The sequence below is a fragment of the Acinonyx jubatus genome, chromosome B2, assembly GCF_027475565.1.
Source record: "Acinonyx jubatus isolate Ajub_Pintada_27869175 chromosome B2, VMU_Ajub_asm_v1.0, whole genome shotgun sequence".
In the NCBI taxonomy this organism is placed as follows: Eukaryota; Metazoa; Chordata; class Mammalia; order Carnivora; family Felidae; genus Acinonyx; species Acinonyx jubatus.
Window position 1 is genome coordinate 132,577,991 of NC_069385.1, and position 22,172 is coordinate 132,600,162.

A 22,172-nucleotide genomic window follows, 5' to 3' on the forward strand; every position below is an offset into this window, starting at 1 on the left:
TGTTATTTAATAAACTCAAACTCCAAGACAACAGTTTCATTCACTTGTTGATTTCCAATGCACCCCAGTAATAGCAGGCTTATTGCAGTGGTTTCTAAATAAGAACCTCTTTGGTTTTCTGAGACAAACTGGAAGCTATTACAATACTTTGCATTTGAACCATTAAAAAAAAATCAGTATGAGTACTGGGACTATTTCACTTACGAATACTATACTATTTTATTTACTCAGCAGACTTACCTTCAGATCCCAATTTAGTAGTGCAGAGAACACTTCATTTCAATGTATTTAGTCTGTCTCTGTGTAAGTTGGTAGTTTATAGAACTGAAAAGATCCTGACACATACACCTGCCTGGGAGAGAACAGATTTTTAACGTTACAACTAAAGGACAACTATTTGACAGAAGAAAGAAAAAGAGAAAGAAAGAAAGAAAGAAAGAAAGAAAGAAAGAAAGAAAGAAAGAAAAAAAGGAAGGTGGGCAGGAGGGAAGAAGGAAAGAAAGAAAAGAAAGGAAGAAAGGAAGAAAGAGAGAAGGAAGGATGGAAGGAAGGAAGAAAGAGAAGAAGAAAGGAAGGAAAGAAGGAAGGAAGGGAAGGAGGGAGGAAGGAAGGAAGGACAGAAAAAAAGGAAAGAAGAGAAAAGAAGCAAAAAGAGAAATTGAATATGTTATATTTCTTATTAAAAGGAACAAAAGGAAAATCTAAGTGGGCTTTTTAAAAAACTTTATGTGATACTCAGCTGATTTTCCACCTTTTCCATCAATGGCTCTTAGCTGAGAAAAAAAAAAATCTTTGTCCCTGCTTTAGTCCCTTTTCCATAGCATGAGGAAAATCTCAGGAATCAGGTGCAGGTGCTCCAGAGACCTTGTTGGTTCATCTGTCCTGTCAGTCAACAATGCCATCTGGTGAGGAAGGAAGTCCCAACTCTATTCCAAAGTATCTTTGTGAATTTTCTCAAGACGCAAACACGGCAGGTCACACCGTGCACTGTCTTCGTTGGTTATTTGAAAACCTCGACATTTTGGGGACACAGACCAGAACGGAATTCCTTGTCCCAGAACTAGGTTAACCCAGAATAAGGTGAGTCTTGCTTTCCCTGTGGACCGTTTGTGTCCTGTTTCGATAAATGGCATGTAATCTACCTGGCCGCACACAGTTTATTTGCGATCATTAAGTGAAGCAATAAAGGAAGGGGGGCTAAGGATACGTACTCAGAGATAAAAGCCAATTTCTTTCACTGAGATGCCCCACTAGTCCACGTGCTCAAGAACAACCCACTTCCCATTTCTGTACAATTGTGGTTTCATTAAACCCCAGTTCTGCCTTCCCAGTCATTAGAAGCTAAAGATACAGGGAACATTTTTCATTTTATTCCTCTCCTATATATGATTTTTCATATACAAGTCTTTGCAATTTTACTTGCTTTCCTTTGCTAATATTGAGAGTAAACGCTGTGAGAGTGGGGCGGAGACAAAAGAGCAAACAGAAAAGGGGACAGAGACAGGGTGGAGGGTGACAGACTTCTTTGACAAATTGCCGTCAGAGAAAGAGCCCAGCAGAATGATTTCAGACGTAGAGGAAGATGAGAACAGGGCACCCTAAGTGAACGGATCAGAGGCCAGGGACTGACGGACTACCTCCAGAAAAGCCAGAGTGAGGCATGGCTCCCAAAGTCAGAGCCAAAGAAAGACTAGTCAGTGGCTCACAGAGGTGACCCAGGGAGACATCTGGAATAGAGGCTACGTACAAAGTGCTCTGAGAGCTAGCTGCTCTCCCCTGGCTGTGGACGAGAATCACCCAGAGCTTTGGACAAACGCCAGTGCCTGGAGAGCTATCTGTCTTTTATAAAACAAACAAACAAACAAAACTTAGTAATATATATGGTTGGTACCTGTTATATATATATATATATGTATATATATATATACACACACACACACACACACACACTGTATATATGTTTATAGATATATATAGATATAGATAATAGGTACCATGAGTATATATATTATTATATATATATTATATATATATTATATATTATAGATATATATAGATATAGATAATAGGTACCATGAGTATATATATTATACACTATAATTTATATATAAATATATAATTATATTGTATTATGCAATTATATATTATATATAACATATATATTATATATAACATTATAACATGCATATAACATGCAATTGTATATTATATAATTATATATATATCTTATATATTATATATAACATTAAATGTTGTATATACATTATATATTATATATAATATATATAACATATATTATATATATATATTATATATAACATTAAATGTTGTATATACATATATAACATTTTTAAAGTTTACTTATTTTGAGAAAGAGAGAGAGAGGACATGTGTGCAAGCAGAGGAGGGACAGAGGGAGAGGGAGAGAGAGAATCCCAAGCAGACTCCACACTGCCCAAGGCAGGGCTCGATCTCACAAACCTTGAGATCATGAACTGAGCCGAAATCAAGACTTGGACGCTTAACTGACTGAGACACCCAGGCACCCCACATATATAACATTTTTTAAGCAAAAGCATAAAATTTCAGGGTAGTGGTTGCCTCAGGTGCAGGCAAATAGATGAGAAGCTTCTAGATAATAACCTCCTTAAAGGTTACAAACCTGCTTCTTCAGTCAGGTGGTAGGTTCACAGGTATTTGTTACATTATTAAAATTGAGTTGAAAGAGAGACATGCGTGGACAGTGTTGATAGGAGTGTGCCATGAATCATGAATCAAGATTTGAAGTTATCAAATTCTAAGCACCTGGGACCTGAATGTCAAAATGCATGACTAATGCAAAGAGCTGACCCTCAAATATTCTGGCACAAATGGTATGAGGTGAGGCCCAGGCATCAGGATCTTCTAAAAACTTCCCAGTTAATTCTAGCGCACAGCCAGGTTTGGGAGCCACGCTGGTGTAAGAACACAGAGGAGAGGGGGGCGCCTGAGTGGCTTAGTCGGTTGAGCACCCGACTTCGGCTCAGGTCATGATCTCACACTCACGAGTTTGAGCCCCGTGTTGGGCTCTGTGCTGGCAGCTCAGAGCCTGGAGCCTGCTTCGGATTCTGTCTGTCTGTCTCTCTCTCTCTCTCTGCCCTCCCCCACTTGCGTTCTTGCTCTCTCTCTCTCTCAAAATAAATAAACATAATAAAAAAATTAAAAAAAAAAAAGAACACAGGACAGGGAGCCACTGATTTCCCAGGGGACAAGAGAAAACCAGGTCTGGGAGGACTTCACGCACAAGGTGATGTTGAAACTGGGCTTAAAAGCATGAATATAATTTTGACAATGCACAAGGTATTTCTAGGCAGAGGGAAAAACACACTTGGTCCTATGAGGTACAAGAATTCAAGGCATGCTTGGAACAACAGAACAGCATGCCATCAACGACATGGAAGGGTGGGTGGGGGAAGGGGTAGGAAAGAAATGAGCGTGGAAAAAAATAGATTGGGAGCAAATTACATACTGCCTTGAGTGCCGTGTAAGAAATCTGAATTTTGCTGCAGGCAGTGGAAAATCGTGAACATTTTTTTAAAAATTTTTTGTTTCAACGTTTATTTATTTTTGGGACAGAGAGAGACAGAGCATGAACGGGGGAGGGGCAGAGAGAGAGGGAGACACAGAATCGGAAACAGGCTCCAGGCTCTGAGCCGTCAGCCCAGAGCCTGATGCGGGGCTCGAACCCACGGACCGCGAGATCGTGACCTGAGCTGAAGTCGGACGCTTAACCGACTGCACCACCCAGGCGCCCCTCGTGAACATTTTTTTAATTGAAGAAGTGATTTTGTTTTAAAAAAAGATATCTGTATTCCAGAAATGTAATTTGTGACAAAAGCATGGACGAGGGGAAGCACTGTAAAAAGAAATAGAAAGTGGTAGCTTTACTAGCAGACTATCTAGTAGACCAGATAAAAACTAGAGTTTGAGTTTTAAAAGTGGCCGTGAGAACAAGCCGTGGATTTGAGATACATTTTGCAGAAGGAATTTGCTTGACTGAGAAAGAAAGAGGAAATGAAGATGATGCCCATTCTTCTTGCATGGGAGGCTAGGTGGGTGGTAAAACTTTTGAGGAAGCTAGGCAAGAAAGAGAGAAATCCAGTTTGCAAATGTTGAGTCGGCAGTGCCTAGGGTAAAGGTGACCAGTAGTAAGCGGGGCTGAGGTTCAGGCAAAAAGCCCAGGTAGAGATACAGATCTGGAAGTACTCAGTCTCTAGGAGGGGCCCAAGGAGAGTTTTGAGTGAGTGAAGTTGGCAGTTAGAGAGACCCTGTGAACCACCAGTCTGTAAAGGGTGGGCAGAGAGGGGAGGGACTAATGTCAGAAAAAGATGGAGAAAAGCGTTATCAGAGTGTAGGGAAACAAAACAAATTAATTTCAGAAATAGATGGCCAAGACAGTCAAGGGAGAAAAGTTAGAGACAGAAGAAAGGGATCAAAAAGGAAAGTGAGGGGCGCTGGGTGGCTCAGCTGGTTAAGCGTCTGACTTTAGCTAGGGTCATGGTCTCGCAGCTCATGAGTTCGGGCCCCGCATCGGGCTCTACACTGACAGCTCAGAGCCTGGAGCCTGCTTCAGATTCTGTGTCTCCCTCTCTCTGCCCCTTCCCCAGCTCACACTCTTGCCCCTTTTCCAGCTTACACTCTGTCTCTCTCTCTCTCTCTCAAAAGTAAATAAACATTAAAAAAAAAAGGAAAGTGAGTTGACCTCCTTAGTGCGTCATTGAAGAATCTTTAAGAACAGTCTAGTTTGGTTAAGGAAATGGTTTGACTTCCTGTGTCGTAGGGCGGGTGAGATTTAAATGAGTAAGGAAGTGAATGGGACTTTCCAGTGGGAAAGATGATCAAGATGTAGAATTGGAAAGAGTCAGGTCCCGGGGGTGGGGGGACTAGAGGTTGGACGTGAACACAAAGGGTTGTGGTTATAACTTTTGAAACATACAAAGGAGAAGAAAAGAGATTAAAATACACACACACCAATGATGGCGGCGATGTTAAGTTGGCTGGGTTATGGGAGGTATTTTTTCTTTCTTCATATTTCCAAGTTGTTGTTTTACAATATTTTTGTAATTCTTTTACCTCACTTACGTACTGGAGGATGAAGTTTGTGTTTAAGAGCCACGTGAAGGATGAACCTTAGAAATGAGTAGACACCTCTTCTAAGATAGGGAGCAAGATGGTAAGAATTATCTACAGCTATTGATAATTTTGAAAGCAGAGGCAAAGGAATTTAGGAAGCCCACCTGAGATGGTTGTATTGGAGCTTTTCCTGCCTTTCCAAGTGGAAATAATGACCCCTCTTCTACATTCCCTTTGCCCTACCCATCCATCCATCCATCCGTCCATCCGTCCATCCGTTTGCCTACATGGTTGGACTACACTCATTTCATATCTATTCTCCTATAGTCAGCTCAAAGCCCATCCAGAGCCAAGATCCTGCCTCATCCATCTTTGTTTTCCAAAAATTCTGCACAAGTCCTACATCATGGCAGGTGCTCAATGAATTCTTACTGAGAATACAGACTTTTCTTGGGGGAAGAAGAAATTGGGCCATCTCCAGGGAGCGAGGGGGTAAGAATGGGTGAGACCTTGAGACAACAGACGCCGTTCTGAAACAACTGTGCTGGAGAAGAGGAAGATGTCTGGCGAAGGATCCATATGAGGGTTGCTGGGTAAAAGTCTGCATAGAGGAGCCGGGGATGTTTTATCACATTAGTTTCAAAGCAGCATTAGTAGCAATAAGGTAATTGACGCAGGCACACCCTTGTAAGAAAAACAATCCAAGAAGAGATTGAGATGTGATGCTTTTGAGGAGATGTGAGAGGTACCCAGCAAGTTTCCTAAGACCGCCTCTCAGGCGCTGGTGAGTTCTGAGCCTGAAACCCGGGCACATATAATCCTCCCTCCGCCTGGTTGGTGCTTCTCAGCGTGTCAAAGACCCAGATGCATGAACCCGTGACCGCCTCCTGGCCACCTGGCACAGGAACAATCAAAACGCCCCCTCGGCTGGCAGAAGGTCACAGTCCAAGATTACAGGTAAAGCAAAGGTCACAGGCACATGGCTCTCGAGGATGCCAACTGGCTTCACCGTGTCGGGTGATTTCTCATACTCCCTTCGCCAAGTCGCCTGTTTTGTAACAGTTCAGTCAAGGGTTTTACTGGAGTAGACAAGCATGAAATGAATTTTCCAGAGAAGTTTCCGAAGTGGGGGAAAGTTCATGGCTCAAAAGCACGGGTGGGTAATGAAACAGGACTGTGAGCTTCTGTTTTTCTTTATAAAGAGAGTTCTCCGGGGTTTCAAATCTGACTCTAAACCTCGAGCTGTATCCTCGACTCGAAGCCCATGTTATTCTCTGACTCTGCCGTTGGAAATTCGTTTTAGGCTGCCTCTAAATTGCTCGAGTCGCTTAACGCTGGTTCTGTGCAGCACCAGGATATTGTTTGGAACATGCCTGGGCTGGCCTCCCTTGCTCTGGAGACCTCTGGTTTGTGATTCCTCTCCAGCCCAGGTCACGACGACCCAAAGGAACTCACCGAGAGCCAACTTACTGAAGCTTGCCTTAACCAGCTCGTAACCACGCATTATCAGTCTTTTTTTTTTTTTAATGTTTATTTATTTTTGAGACAGAGAGAGACAGAGCATGAACAGGGGAGGGTCAGCGAGAGAGGGAGACACGAACTCGGAAGCAGGCTGCAGGCTCCGAGCTGTCAGCACAGGGCGCGACGCGGGGCTTGAACTCACAGACCGTGAGATCATGACCTGAGCCGAAGTCGGAAGCTCAACCGACTGAGCCACCCAGGCGCCCCTATCAGTCTTTATGAGGCTGTTGTTTGTCATCAGGACCTCATCTTTCACTTATCTGAAACCAATACTCAACTTTTAAGCATGAAGGAAGAGAACTCCAACAGAACAGGCCATCACTTTCTGCTTTGGCCGTTACCTACTCAGCCCTGGTCTTTGAAATAGGAACACACACAAACCAACGTTAGGTTTCCAGATGAGGAGGAAAAAATCAAATAAAAGTAGAAACACAGTTCTCTAAATCAAACACATGCTGGCTCCGCCATCTGACCTTGAGTAAGTTATTTAATAGAGATAAACTCTATTAACATCAGCCCCGTCAGAGTACAAACCCTTGATTGATTACATCTTACATCCTTACTACAGAAACAGAATCGTAGTTTGACTCCAAGCTTACCTCCTTGCAACTAACCCATCTTGCCTGATAAACATCAAGTGTTCTCTTCTTAAAACACACTTCCTTCATGACACCCTTGCTGGAAGTTTCCAAGAGCTTCTGCCAGCCCACTCGTTATGCACCTGGAGTTCAAAGCCCTGAAGCTTCGTTCCTTTTTTTTTTTTTTTAATGTATTTATTTATTTTGAGAGGTGGGGGCCATGGGCAGGTGAGGGGCGGGGGGGTGGGGTGGGGAAGAGAGAGAATCCCAAGCGGGCTCTATGCTGTCAGCGTGGAACTTGACCCAGGGCTCAATCTCACGAACCCAGCCGTGAGGTCATGGCCTGAGGCGAAATCGACAATCAGATTCTCAACTGACCGAGGCACACAGGTGCCCCGTCATTCTATTCATTTCTTACAACTACGTAAAATGTTCCTTGGTTCCAATCAAGGTACCCTTTTAGGCTTTTCCCTGGAAGTAGGGAAGTCTCACATCTTTTTCCAAACTTTTTGTGCGTTTGCTTCTTGGTATGTCTCCCTTCATACTCCCTCCTCTGTGCTCTTCTTTCTGCATTGAAATCCTATGATTTAGCAGAATATCTTGCAGAAGTCCAAACCCTTCCGTAACATGATTCCCAGCTTCTCCAGTCCACACTCGCCGTTAGCCTTTCCGAGCTCGGATTGCACCTGTAATCCTAACCGTGGTTTCACACTTCTCAGAGCTGAATACACACTGCAAAGTGTGGAAAACCGGAGTAAATGGTAAATAAATATTGACTATTATTTTCTCGCTTGCACACAGCCCAAGAGACTGAGTTCAACTGCTTAAGCTAGCTCAGACGCACCAGCTCTTCATCAGATCCTGCCTTTCTGTCTCTCGCCCTCCCTCTTCTTCTGTTTCTCTTTCCTTCTAATAAAAATATTTTACACAGGATCTTTTCTCTTGACCCGCAAAGTTTTATATTCAGTTTATCATTTGCCCCCTAAAACATTGGAGAGGTACTTCTTTTCTATTTTCTGGCGTGTTGAGTGTAATGTCTTAACCCGACCTTCTGTTTTTGTGGGCATTTCATCAAGTCTGGATTTAGGGCTGCTGAGCTGTATGCTTGAAACAACACACCTGCTAGTTGCAACTTTGTTTCACTCTTTACTTTGGAATTACACACACACAAAAGTAATGTGCCACAAAACACAGACGGTTTTGTATCCATTTATATTATGAGTTTATAGCATTACCTCAGTGTTTTATAGATACAAGCTCATATCTCAAGGTATTATTGCAATGAATTCCAAGTCAGCATCTTTATTTTGTAATTATTGGAATAGGAAGAGTCAGCAACGCATAGTCTTGGGACCCATGTATTTGAAAATAAACAAATTCTAGGAGTTCTAGGATTTCAATAGCTGAAAATTGCATCCAAGCAATAGCTTCCATAGCTATGGCCACAGTCTGAATTCAGGCCAAATAAAATTCACAAAAGGGAGAGAAAACAGAAAAGATTAGATTTTGCTTAGTGAAAGTCTGATTGCTCTCATAACTCAAGCTTCGGTTATTCACCCTCATTAAGGGATATGCTTCTTAAAAGCTAAAACACAAAAGCTAGCAGTTCCCTCTCATCTGCTAAATTTCTACATCCTCTTTGAACACAACTTGAAAAAGAAACATGTTCCTTAGTCTAACAGCCAGATATTTTGTCAAGGAGTAGATTGGCAGGCAATCAAGGAAAAACAAATGGTTTGAATAAACTAAAAACTCATTCATTCATTCACTCATTCATTCATTCATTCATTCATTCAACAAATACTTATTGAACACAATTGAAGGCAGGCATTGCTCTAGGCAACAGTGATGCAGCTATTAATAAGACAGAGAAAGTCCCTGCTCTCAGGGCACTCACGTTCTTGTGGGAGATGAATAACGACAAATGAGAACAGGCACAAGCCTGTAATTACAACTTGTAGCCAGGGCTTTGCTGGGCAAGCACTGGGTGTGGTGATGAGAGGTAGGACTCCCTTTGAACAAAGTCATCAGGGGGGTTTGATCTAAGGGAAACAGTAACCTATCAATTAAGAGCTGACAAATGAGAAGGAACGAGCTATGCAAAGGGATAAAAGAGAAAGTATATACGAGGATCCTGAGGTGGAAAGCATAGTGGCATATTGGCAACAAGGCAGCCAACGTGACTCGGATAGAAGTGAGGGAGAAATGATGTAAGGTGACAAGGAGCTAGGTAGGGGCCGAGTCAACCGGAGTCTTGTAAATTGGGGGAAAGAGGTACATTTTATTCTCAGTGCTTTTGGAAAGGAGACACCTGGATGGTTTTAAGCATGGCGATGACAAGATCTGATTTATATTTTAAAAACATCTCTCGGGTTGCTGGGTGGTAATGGATTGTAGCGGGGAGAGTGGAGGTAGGGAGACATTCAGAGGCAATTGCAATCACCCAAGTAAGTGATGATGGTGGCTTGGGTTATCATGCTAGCAATGAAGGTGGAATGTGGTCGACAGATTTGAGATAAATGTGGAAGATAAAGCCCCCAGACTCACAGATAGAGTAGAAAAGAAAAATCAAGGCTTGAGCCCTTGCCTGGGGAGAGACGTCATTATCTAAGACTGAGAGGCCTGGGGGAGGAAACAGTCTGGAGGGTAGGAGAAAATTAACGTTATCTCTGAGACGCGTTTTTGGAGAGCCAAATGGAGATAGTGAATACAAAGTCGATATCTGGTGTGGTGGAGAACCTGGGATGGCATATCTAGCAATCCCAAGCCATAGGACAAGGTTATTTCCTTACAGAGGTGATGTAGGTAGAGAAGAGGACCTAGAACTATCCTCTGAGGGCCCTCCCTTAGGTCCGAGATCACACTGAAAGGAGAATGCACCAGAGAAGACGTAAAGAACGCCAGAGACATATGAGGGAAACCAGGTGACTAGAGAGACTCAGAGAAGTAAGAGCTTCCAATAAAATGGAACAGCTTCGTTAAAAGATACTGAGTGAGGAGCGCCCAGGGGGCTCAGTCAGTTTAAGTGTCCGACTCTTGATTTTGGCTCAGGTTGTGAGATCGAGTCTCCATCGGGCTATGCACTGACAGCCTGGAGCCTGCTTGGGGTGTATATATGTATATATGTATAAATAAATATATATATTTATATCATAAATAAATATATATTTATATAATAAATAAATATATATTAAATAAATATATATATACACATATATACATATATATATAATCTGAATAAAAGGGCTACAATTTGATTTTTAGAATTCCTAGAATCACAGAGCAGGGATATAAAGGGTCTTTAACACGCGTATCCACGAATGTGTGGCTTCAGTTTCTGCCTCTCTCCTACTTATTTCTTGGAGCAGCTCTTAATCAGACAGGAATCTAAAACTCGTTAAAGCATTTTCAAAGCTTAACCCAGCTTAAAGGTGAAAGCACATTCCCCAGACCCCAGACCCTCTTCCGCCTTGGGAAATGTCTAAAACAGCTTTATCTGCACAAATGAAACAGGTCTAAGTGCAGAGAATGATTCAAGATGAACTTACATCGCTGAGGAAACACCTAGAAAGACAGCCTAGAAAGAAAACGTCAATAAAATGAAAGGAAGAAGGGATATGTTTTTAGAACGATTATTCAATTATTGAAAACTCCTGACACATTAAAGATGTAGCTTAAAAATCATGATTCCGGGGTACCCAGGTGGCTCAGTTGGTTAAGCATCTGACTTTTGATTTAGGCTCAGGTCATCTCACGGTTTGTGGGATCGAGCCCCAGGTCAGGCTCTGCACTGACAGTGTGGAGCCTGTTTGGGATTCTCTCTGTCTCTCTCTGCCCCTCCCCTGCTCACGCATGCTATCTTTCCCTTTCTCTCTCTCAAAATAAATAAATAAACTTTAAAAAAATATCATGATTCCACCACACAAGTAAGAGGAAGGCTTAGATCAAGGAAGGTCCCATTGAGCCATTAGGACTGTATATAAAAGGAAACATGTTGGGGCGCCTGGGTGGCTCAGTCGGTTGGGCAGCCGACTTCGGCTCGGGTCACGATCTCGCGGTCCGTGAGTTCGAGCCCCACATCGGGCTCTGTGCTGGCCGCTCAGAGCCTGGAGCCTGTTTCAGAGTCTGTGTCTCCCTCTCTCTCTGACCCTTCCCCATTCATGCTCTGTCTCTCTCTGTCTCAAAAATAAATAAACGGTAAAAAAAATAAAGTAAAAAAAAAAAAGGAAACATGTTGCATGGGGACCAATGGCTACACAGAGAATTGTATATTTTGCTGCACTTGAGATATAGGGAATACGAAACTTGGCACTTTCTTTAAACATGAGTAGGTTGAAATGGATTTAAAAATAAGATGCTGCCCTGAAAAAAATGGGTTTCCTACATTGTACACCTGTAGCTAATATTACACTGCATGTTAACTAAGGCATTTAAATAAAAACTTAAATAGGTGAAAAACGGATCAACAGGGACCCTCTTGTTTCCACGTCCATCTCTGGTCTCTCTCCAACCTGCCACCACCACAAGAATATCCCTGTTCTCAATCTTATGGTCCGAACTGCATTTTCTAACCCAAGGCGTTTGTCCTCAGCAAGTTGCCAAAGACCAGCACGTGGGGTGAGAGTGGTGGGTTAGATATGGATTTTAAAGATAGCTTCAAATTTCTAATCATGGGCAAGTAACTTCTCCACTCTGGTTAAGTAAATAACCTCTCCCATTTTTAAAGATTTATCACTCTGTGGTTGTTCAGCAGTGACCTTGTTGTAGCTGTCACGATCATTGATTGAACATGAACAATTGAATAGGTGAAGTAGGTGTTGGGGATTAAGGAGTGAACTCACTGTGATGAACTCTGGGCGATGTCTGGAAGGGTTGAATCACTATCTTGTTCACCTGAAGCTAATATTACACTGTATGCTAACTAACTGGAATTTAAATAACAACTTTAAAACAGAAAATAAGGGGCGCCTGGGTGGGTCAGTTGGTTAAGCATCCGACTTCGGTTGAGGTCATGATCTCACGGTCCGTGAGTTCGAGCCCTGCGTTGGGCTCTGTGCTGATGGCTCAGAGCCTGGAGCCTGCTTCAGATTCTGTGTCTCCCTCTCTCTCCACCCACCCCCGCGCTCTCTCTCTCTCTCAAAGATAAATAAACATTAAAAAAATAAAAATAAAATAAACAGTTGGATCCCATTTTAATGCATCGTTGTCTTTAATTAAGAGGTTTTATACATTTAAAAAATGTTTTAATGTTTATTTATTTTTGAGAGAGAGAGAGAGAGAGCACACACACAAGCAGGGGAGAGGCAGAGAGAGAGAGAGGGAGACACAGAATTCAAAGTAGGTTCCAGGCTCAGAGCTGTCAGCACAGAGTCCAAAGCGGGGCTCAAACTCCTGAATTGTGAGATCATGACCTGAGCCAAAGTTGGACGCTTAACCGAATGAGCCACCCAGCTGCCCCTTTATACATTTTAAATAGGAGCTTTAGATGAATTTGTTGTTTCAATTGAGAAGTTCACTGAGAATGCCCAGGTAGGAAAGAAGACAAATTCTAAGAGTCACATATAATTGAGTTTTAACCTAGATAACGTGCTAATAGTACCTTGAATTTTAAAAATGAGTTTATTTCTTCACCCTCAGCCTTTTGTTTGTTTGTTTGTTTCTGCCATTCATACATTCATTCACAGACATCCCTGAAAAAGAAATAAAGGAAGTAAGGAAGGACGGAGGGAAGGAGGAAGGTTTTTCTTATCAGTTATATAAGAATATAGTAGTTATCCCAACAAAGTAGCTGCTCTTTATAAAATTTATCAGTCAATATTCAGCAGGAGTTTACCTGAGATACAACTAATATTGATTGTCACCTTAGCTTCAAGGACACTAAACGTTTGCTTGGTCAACCACAGAGTCACAAGCAGTAGCCAAGCTATGTGCCCCTGAAATGAGAGACGTCTGTATTCAATGCTTTACCTATTGGCAGCCTAGAACTCTTTAGATTTCCGAGAACCTTTCAGCCTTAGTATATCTTTCTCTTTGCTTCTAAAAGATTGCCTCTCTCAGAGGGCCAGGGTAAAGTTCCAGCAACATCAACAAATATGTCACTTAAGAATCTAGCTTTACAACTTGTCACTTTGCTGGATATATGGCATTCCAGTAACCATGGATATGCAGAAAATGTAGAGGCATGAAGCCACCATTTATTACGCTCGTGAATTCCGTTGGGCAAGAATGTGTCCAGAGAACAGTGGGGACAGCTTGCCTCTGCTCCATGATGTCTGGGCCTCAGCTCACATAATCTGAAGACTTGTTCCTGCAGCTTGTCTGGAGGTTGATGCTGGCTGATGGCCATGAGTGTAGCTGGAGTTGCCGACTCAAACACCCACGTGTGGACTCTCCTTTTGGCCTAGGCTCCAAAACGTGGTCTACAACACGGCAGCTGGGTTCCACAGGTGAGGGTCCTGGGAGAAAGTGAGGGAGGGTGGGAAGGGAGAGGGAGAAAGAGAAAGAGAGAGAGACAGACAGAGACAGACAGGGACAGAAAGAGAAATGGAGGGAAAGACAGAGAGGCAGAAAGGCAGGAAGGGAGCACAAGATGGGAAGGACAGAGAAAGCCAAGCAGAGGCTGTATGTCTTTTACGATCTTATCTTGGAAGTCACTCAACTCTGCTTCCCGGGTGTTGCGTTCATTAGCAACCAGTCCCTAAACCCTGTCCATATTCTCCACTTCCCAGTGGAACAGTGTCAATGTCGCATTACAAGTAGAGCAGATGGGAGGGGATATATTTTTGTGGCCATCTTGAAAAGGTACAATCTGTGAGGTTGGGCGATCGGGTTCAAACTAGTTAATGGGCTTGTTCTCACCGCATCTAGAGAGCTTTGCTCCTCTCGGCCTAGCGTAGTGAGAGATGTTTTATTGTTCCTGTTTCTCAGGGACAAAGGGACAGATTCTCGCAATCAAAAGAGCCCGAGTCTGGAGTTAGTGCTTCACCTCTTACCTTGGAATTTTCTATGGAAAAATCTGCCCTGAAATTATGGAAACCTTCAACAGATTGCTTGAACATGAGGCTACACCAGCTAGGAAAACCAAGAAAGAATGATGAAAATCAATGCTTTTGTCAAATGTTTAAGAATATTTTTAGGACTTTATTCAGAGATCTCAATATTTTATGTTGATGTATAAATATATACCTACTGATTTAATGTTCCAAATAATTATGGCTTGTTTTCTTTTCATCGTTCTTAGGAAATCTGAGGAGATTTTTGCTCACGTAAAATTATATTTCGGAAGGCAGCAAAGAATACCATCATGATTCAAGTAATAGGATAATGTTAATGGGTTGAATAGTGTCCCCCCACCAAAAGCTATGTTGAAGTCTTTCCCCCTAGGACCTCAGAATGTAACCTTATTTAGAAAGAGGGGTTTTGCCATTATAATTAGTTCAAATGAGGCAATAGTCGAGTAGGGTGGGCCCGATATGACTGGTGTCCTTAGAAAGAGACACTAAAGGAACATGGCCATGTGAAGAACAGACACACCAGGGGAATGTCACAGTGGAGGCAGAGATTGAAGTGATCCATCTAGAAGCCAGAGAATTCCTAGAAGTACCAGAACCTGGGAGAGGCAAGAAAGGATCCTTCCTCAGAGGCTTTGGGGGAAGCATGACACTGACACCTTGATCTTGGATTTCTAGCCTCCAGAGCTGTGTGACAATAAACTTCTATTGTACGAAGGCACCCAGTTTGTGTATTTTGTTACAACAACTCTAGTCAACTAAATAAATCTTACTTCTTCCTCTAATAAAAAAGATTAATATATTTCTAGCTCCGTTGGGGTCTGGACTGTAGACATTTCTCTTAGGAGAATCGTGATACTGTCATTTCAGGTTTGGCTTCCAGCTTCTGTGACAGGTTTTTGTCACTTTCTCCCAACGGAGAATGAATGTCTAGATCTTCTTGGCCACCATCTTTGCATTTGAGGCACCGATACCAATTCTTTCTCCTTCATGAAATCTTTCTCAACGTTTCCAACAGGAAGTGGTCCCTCTCTTCCCTAAACTTCCAAGGTGCCCTGTCTGTGCCTTATGTGGCATTTTCACTTGTCCTCGTGTGCCTATGGTTATTTACGTGAATGACGTCTTCCTTATTGGGTAAACCAGTGGATGGAAGAGTTAAGGTTTAGCATTTCCCATTGCACTTAGCACAGCGCCCCGTCATTAGTGAGTGTTGCGTAAATATTTAAATACTGACTGAAAAGTTTTATGAGATCGGAACAGATGAAGGTGTCTGTCCCAGGGCAAAACTTGCAAGTATGTTAGGATTAGGAGATTACGGTGCAGCCCCTTTTCCCCCAGACTCATTGCTTTTCATGGCCTCGGACACCACTGAGACCAGGCTCCATGTGAGTGCTGAGTGCAACCCCTAGATCTCTGTGACGAGGCATCCTCTTTTCCTACTCAGCCCTTTCATTACAACAGGGTTACATCTTTCACTGCCCACCCTGAAAGCATGAGCGGGTGGAATCACACGGCTAAGAGCATGGACTTTGGTGCCAGACAGGCTGGGTTCTCTAGTATCCCACTCAGATCTCTCTCCAAAGAGCCCACTATAGGAGGTAGAGCCCCCTCCCCCCCACCAGCGTCTGCTGGGACCACTACAGTAAGCCATTCATGCTGCATGAGGAATTCTTCCAACCTTGATCCAAGATTCCTCATCCATCAGCCTATCTGAGACTTTTGTCAGTGGTCAGAGGCTTTTCCTACCCAGTGCTTCCTTCTTTACCTTCTGGCATAGATATCACACCTGCATCTTGGTCTGAAGCCTGTCCTTGCCCCCTCCTCCTGTGTCCGCTCCCTTCATCCTTCATAGGCGTTTCTCCCAATGAACCTCACGCCCATCTCATGTCACCTTGGCCTTTACTCCCCAGAGGACACAAATGGAAAACAGGTTACCCATTCCTGTGTGTAAAGCACTGAGGACAGTGCCCGTACAGCAAGCACTCTGTGTTCACTGCCTCGAATTCTTCAGCACCTGATGCTGAACAGATTGTTTGATCAACGTGTGATCAACATGAGATCCCCATGAGAAGTAAACGCCATTATTACCTCAATTATCGGTGGAAAGTATTTCAGGCTCCGTGTTATGTGAATAGCGTTAATTCTTTTTTTAATGTTCATTTATTTACTTTAAAAGAATTTTTTTAATGTTTATTTATTTTTGAGAGAGAGACAGAGACCGAACACGAGTGGGGGAGGGGCAGAGAGCGAGGGAGACAGAGAATCCGAAACAGGTTCCAGGCTCCGAGCTGTCAGCACAGAGCCCGACGCGGGTCTGGAACCCACGAACTGTGAGATCATGACCTGAGCCGAAGTTGGACGCTCAACCGACTGAGCCACCCAGGCGCCCCCATTTATTGACTTTTGAGAGAGAAAGAGAGCTCGGGTGCTTAAGTGGGAGAGGGGTAGAGAGAGAGAGGGAGACGGACTATCTGAAGCAGACTGTGCTGACAGCAGAGAGCCCGATGCAGGGCTGCAACCGTGAGAACCCAAGCCCAACTCCACCGCTTAACGGACTGAGCCACCTAAGTGCCCCAATAATAATCCGTCACACCCCTTGATGGGTATTGCTAAATTCTTAATCCCCAGATTGTCCTGCGGATAGCATTCTGAAACTACTCTAGGATAATTTAGTAAACTCCTAGGAATTCCATTATTATGAAAAAAAAAAAAAACCCTAAAAGAAATGATGTTACTTAAAGTCCAATCTTTTCTTCTGCCGATATTCACTTGTTCTTTATTTACACTTTGGTAAAAAAGAATTGCCCTCATCCTGTTTATGACAGTTGGGGGAAAAGTCTGTCTCTGCTTCTTCTTCATTCCTCTAGACTAAACATTACCAGTGCTCCTAATGTTCTTTTTTTTTGATCTTCATTTCCAAACTATTTATCACTTGTGCTCTCTTTTCCTGAATGTTCTCCAGAGTTCCAAAAAGTTGCGCCACGCACTGAAGAAACCTCTCCAAAGGGGTTTAAGCGATTGCAAATAGAAACACCAGGAGCGCTGCCTGTCTTCCCCCAAACGACTGCGATTAATAAAATCCAGGGGACGCAGTTTCTTCCTTTAATTTACAACTTCACTGTATTGGGGGGGAAAACAGTAGATTAATAAGGAATTAAGCGGAGGGGGTTGTGCATCTGGATATGGTTAATATAAAAGAAATTCAGCATGAGGAGTTCCTATTTTTAATTGCTACAAGGTGCGTACGTTTATCATTGTTAAAAAGCTAATTTGAGAGGCTTAATATCCATTAATTCACATACCGTTTGCTGGTAGCCACACAAGTAAGAAAAGTCTCAAGGGCCAGAACTTAAATTAAAATGTGCTCTGAAGTTTCCCTTTTTTTAAGAAAAGAAAAAAAAAACCCACCAATTAAAACCAGTATTTTGCTCTCTAATGCATCTTTTTTGGCAGTTAAACTATTTTACAGGGCCAACGTGAAAGCCTTGATTAGAATGCTTTGTCATGGATCCTGTTTTTAAGTAAGCACTACCTGTTGTGTTACTTAGTGGTCCTCATGAAAGAGGCCTGGCTTCATTTCTTCTCTACGTGCTGGAAGGCAACGTAAAGCACGGTTTTCAAGGCCACCCGCGCCCTGACCTTCAGCATCCACAGCCGAATAATCACAGTCTGTCCAGACTTGACTGCTACATATCCTGCTACATAATCCTGCTACATTTGCTGGTGTTTGTGACGGCCAGTCTAGGCCACAAAGCCACCTGGTTCACCACACAATGCCTGGCACTGTGTCAATCATGCCAATCAGTGGAAATAAGTCCAGAAGCTTGAATTTCACCGATAGAATTGTGCCTAAAACAATGGGGTTTCTGAAAAATAGCCTCTGGGCATTTCAGCCTTTTTTTTTTTTTTTGACATTGGGATTATGCTGAGATATCGCCCAACCTCCCAACCCACTAAGCTCAGTTAGCCAAGCCTCCTTCAGATTCAAAAGCTCTGCATTATCTCTAAATAAAATAAATGGGAGACACCACTCGGAGAGGGAAATCAGAGATTTAGAACACCCTGGGAGATGACAATAAGAGTGGGGGGTGGGGGACAGGAAGGCTACAAGACAATGAGTCTTAAGGCTCTAAAACTAACAAGGGCTGTGCTTTTAAAAGCTTGTCACTTGAAACCTACAGGGGATTGAGAGGGAAAATTAGTTTGGCATTCAGAGGCCCGTAATGTTACGAGAAAAAAAAAGAAAAAAGGCCTAAAAGGTACACACGCTCAGAAAAAAAACAACAGAAACTAAAACTAAAATAAAATGTAATTACAAATCACTTAAACTCTGTCACCACAAATCCCCCAGCTGTCCCAGATTCTCTCATCAAAGGAGGTTCTGGGAGACAGTCAACAAATCAGAGCCGTAAACACCAATGAAGAGGTCTCCCTGGTTAAATTTGGGCCTACTGGTCCAACATGGTGTCCCGTATGTAAAAATCACGCTGAAGTCGCTTTGAAGTGTCTACAACCAATCATTTCCCCCCAGTTAGAAACCAAGGGAAGAATGGGGGGAAAATGGAAAATAATAAAAAAGTCACTACTGAGGTGGCCCAAGAACTGTTGGATTTTACAAGCAGCCATTAAGTCATCCTTTCCTTTCAGATGATGGACTGGATTCCAACTCTGTGCCCTTGATCTTCCCATCATCCTTCTCTGTCCTTTCTAGAAACCCATGCAAGTCAAATTCAGGGTGTGGTAGGTATGAAGACCTCTGGGCTGAGAATGGGTACCCCCTAGAGCCTGGACCTAACACCCATACAAGCTGGGTGATGCCACACCTCAGATTCTTCAGGGGTAAGGTTACACTGGATGGTTCACAAGAGGGGCCATCGCAAAGTACCACAGACTTAAACAACAGACAGCTCTGACTTATACTCTGACAGCTCTGGAGGCTGGAAGTCCAAGATTAGGGTGTCAGCAGGTCTGGTTTCTCCTGAGGCCTCTCTCCTTGGCTTGTAGGTAACTATCTCCTGATGTCCTTACGTCATCCTTCCCCTGTATGTGTCTTTGTCCCAATCTCTTCTTCTTCTTCTTTGTTTTCAAATGTTTATTTTTTTTGAGAGAGAGAGACAGAGAGTATGAGCAGGGGAGGAGCAGCGAGAGAGACAGAGAGAGAGAGAGAGAGAGAGAGGGAATCCCAAGCAGGCTCTACACTGTCAGCACAGAGCCTGATGTGGAGCTTGAACTCACAAACTGCGAGATCATGACCTGAGCCAAAATCAAGAGTTGGACACTCAACCAACTGAGCCACCCAGGCACACCCTAATCCTCTCTTCTTTTGAGGACACCTGTCATACTGGATTGGGGCCCTACCCTTATGATCTCATTTTACCTAATCATCTCTTTAAATGTACTATCTCCAAATACACTCCCATTCTGAGCAAGAAACAGAATTGTGCAAGGCTTCTTTTAAATAATTTGTCAAATTGTTGTATTTTTTCATAAGGATACAAGAGAAAGTGCGGAAGATCTCAGCCATCTCTAGCAAGACTCTGTGGAGAATGAAACATTTCCAAGGTTCTGGTCATTTCGTTTCTTCAGGGGAGATAGCCATCGTTCTCTGCTCCAAGTGACTTCAGATGACAAAGTGGTCTTCCCCTTCTGTCCCTACCTCTACTGCTCCAGTGTTACTTGAGTATCTCTGGTGTCTTTGGGTTCTACCTCCTTGACACAGAGGGTGAGTAGAATGGCCAGCCAGCAGTCTGAACACACTGCCTCTGTTGGGGGTCTGCTGTGAGGTCACCCCGTGGGCCATTGGTTAGCCTAGTGATGGCTGATTCCTGTCCACTGTCTATCTCGGGTCTTCTCCACCTGATGATGAGAACACAAGGCTCTAAGTAAGGTGACTGATAGCTGGGGACTTCCTTTGAAAGGACATTGGGTGTTCTGGGTATGTTAAGATTTCATAAAAGTAGACAATGGATCCAGTAGGCACATTACTAAGTTTTCCCAGTACCTCTCACCTCTTTCTTTCCATTTACCAAGAAGCTACATAGTAGTTTACATTCGTTGCCTTCACTTTTTACCTTCATTCCCTATTATCCTAATACATGAAATCTTCTGACTTCAGAGCTCATCTTCTTTCCACTGTAACTGAAATTATCTTCCAGCTTCAATATCCATTTATCATTTTCTTCTCAAACCTGCTGCTGCACTTAAAACCATTCGTTGAGCGCCTCCGCTAGCAAAGCCCCTTACCTTGGCTTCCGTGACTGCATTATTCAGGGGGGATATATTCAGGGGGGATCATTATTATGCTGGGGGATGGACAGCAAGCTGTAGGGCAAATCTTGGAGCCAATGGACCTGGATATGAATCCAGATTATCCTCACTGCTTAACATCTATGTAGCATTGTGTATGCTAATTCCATTCAGTTCAATAACTTTATTTTTGTGATGTATTTTTGTGATGGCTCTGTAATGGGGAAGAATTCCAGGTAACACCAGGGATTGGATTTAGATGAGTGGGGAAATAGATGTGAAGAGAATCAAACTTTACTTCTCATACTCAGATGCCAAGATCTGTTGATTCCGCCTCGATAATATCTCCCACATTTATTCCTCTCTATCTCTATCACCCTGGTAGAACACCGCCCCTACCTCCCCCCCCCCCCCCACCATTGAGCTAACTTAGTGGTTGGCAAACAGAGTCCTGAGCAGCTCTCGGAAATCCCAGGGAGACCCTCAGGGGCTTCGTGGGTGGGAAAGCAAGAAAACGGTATGTCTCTTTACGATGTCCACTCCTGCCTCCTGAATTTTAAGAAAGTCAGTTCCACTTTTATCTGTTTAATGTGTTTTTTTTTTTATATCTGAAGGAAATATTTTCTATTTAACTTAAAAAAAAAAACCACTGGCCCACATATTGATTTTGTCTCATAATTGGCCTATCTTTATAGTACTTCTCCTATAATCTAGTTTATAGTCAGCTTTCAGATTATTTCAAGCAACGCACACTTTTGCTCATGTCATTTTCTATTGCCTGGAAATGCAATACTAGACATGGTAGCCATTCTCCATAAATGACTATTTAAATTAACTTAAAGTAAATGAAAAATGGAGTTCCTCAGTTGTACTAGCCATATTTCGTGCTCCATAGCCACACGCACTTAGTGGCCGCCATACTGCCCAGCTCATACTTGGAACATTTCCATTATTGCAGATATTTCTGTTGGACAGGCTGGCCTAGATCACTATTTAAACACTTCTGACCTTGGCTTGGCACTTAAATCTACCCTTTCCAAGCCCATCTGCTGCTGTTTTCCTTGATGTAATTCCCTTATTAGACTGAACTGTTACCAAACATATATGCTCACTTCCTGTGTTCATGGTCCAGCTTACCCAGCTCCACTTAGCTTCCCTTCACCCAATCACTGTATGCTCAAATCCTACTCCCCATTTAGGGACTCTCCTCCATGAAGTCCTTTTATAAGTTCCCCAACCCAAAGCAATCTCTTCCTGCGAACTCTCATGGGATTTTAAATGAGGCACTCTACTGTCGTCTTTCACCAATTCTTCTAGAATTATAACTATCTGCGCATATGTTTTAGTTCTTGAGTTGGTAGGGCTTCCCCCAGAAGCTGATTCTAAGACAGGGATTCAGATGTAAGTAGTTTAGTTGAGAGGAGATCCCAGAAATCTCCAGTAGGGGGAGAAGCAAATCAATAAAGGATACATTAGCCATTCAGATCCTACTGTGGGCAACCTGAGCTCAGTCCCATTGGGGGACATTGTCAAACACAGTTATCCCACCCTAGGTCAAAGACGTTGGGGTATTTATTCACCAATGCATTTTCCATGTTTTATTTGAGGTCTGTTTCCAGGGAAAATAATTCCTGGGCATTTCCAGCTTGTCCTACATACAGGCCAAACACACTTGACCAGAAAAGAAAATCCCTCAGGCAGAGAG

General features: G+C 43.0%; 1 long non-coding RNA gene across 4 annotated transcripts in view; it reads right to left on the bottom strand.

Annotated features, from left to right (window-relative positions):
• LOC113593931 (uncharacterized) overlaps positions 1 to 22,172 on the bottom strand; it is a 34,122-nt gene that overhangs the window by 6,167 nt on the left and 5,783 nt on the right. For 3 of the 4 annotated variants that reach the window (XR_008298720.1, XR_008298721.1, XR_008298719.1), the window contains exons 3-4: positions 12,811 to 12,901; positions 241 to 352 (exon numbers count right to left, since the gene is read on the bottom strand). This is a non-coding gene — a long non-coding RNA (uncharacterized LOC113593931). Of the gene's footprint in view, positions 1 to 240; positions 353 to 12,810; positions 12,902 to 17,354; positions 19,298 to 22,172 lie in introns of those variants that run through there. The other variant, XR_003414299.2, reaches the window with a different exon arrangement.